The sequence below is a fragment of the Epinephelus moara genome, chromosome 16, assembly GCF_006386435.1.
Source record: "Epinephelus moara isolate mb chromosome 16, YSFRI_EMoa_1.0, whole genome shotgun sequence".
NCBI classification, from domain to species: domain Eukaryota; kingdom Metazoa; phylum Chordata; class Actinopteri; order Perciformes; family Serranidae; genus Epinephelus; species Epinephelus moara.
The window spans coordinates 3,097,059-3,097,877 of NC_065521.1; the positions used below are offsets into that span (position 1 = coordinate 3,097,059).

The window sequence follows — 819 nt, forward strand, 5'->3', positions numbered from 1 at the left end:
TACTCCAAAACACAGGTAACAATATTCCAAAACACAGATAACTATACTCCAAAACACAGGCAACTGTGCTCCAAAACACAGATAACACTGTTTCAAAACACAGGCAACTGTGCTCCAAAACACAGGTAACAATAATCCAAAACACAGGTAACAATAATCCAAAACACAGGTAACACGTTTCCAAAACACAGGTAACTGTACTCCAAAACACAGGCAACTGTGCTCGAAAACACACACAACTGTACTGCAAAACACAGGTAACAATAATCCAAAACACAGGTAACAATATTCCAAAATACAGGTAACACTGTTTCAAAACACAGGCAACTGCACTCCAAGACACAGTTAACAATATTCCAAAAAACAGTTAATGCTATTCCAAAACACAGGTAACTGTACTCCAAAACACAGGTAACAATATTCCAAAACACAGGTAACAATATTCCAAAACACAGGTAACAATAATCCAAAACAGAGGCAACTGTGCTCCAAAACACAGGTAACAATATTCCAAAATACAGGTAACACTGTTTCAAAACACAGGTAACTATACTCCAAAACACAGGAAACTGTACTCCGAAACACAGGTAACGCTTTTCCAAAACACAGTTAACAATATTCCAAAACACAGTTAATACTATTCCAAAACACAGTTAACACTATTCCAAAACACAGGTAACAATATTCCAAAACACAGTTAATACTATTCCAAAACACAGTTAACAATATTCCAAAACACAGGTAACAATATTCCAAAACACAGGTAACTATACTCCAAAACACAGTTAACAATATTCCAAAACACAGCTAATACTATTC

General features: G+C 35.4%; 1 protein-coding gene and 1 long non-coding RNA gene across 2 annotated transcripts in view; both read left to right on the forward strand.

Moving 5' to 3' along the window:
* LOC126403588 (uncharacterized) overlaps positions 1–526 on the forward strand; it is a 1,220-nt gene extending 694 nt beyond the window's left edge. Inside the window, exons 2-3 of the long non-coding RNA XR_007571331.1 lie at positions 390–433; positions 478–526. This is a non-coding gene — a long non-coding RNA (uncharacterized LOC126403588). The remainder of the gene's footprint in view (positions 1–389; positions 434–477) is intronic.
* The window catches only part of xdh (xanthine dehydrogenase), a 45,251-nt gene that overhangs the window by 30,327 nt on the left and 14,105 nt on the right, over positions 1–819 (forward strand). The gene's annotated exons all lie outside the window — the stretch shown is intronic.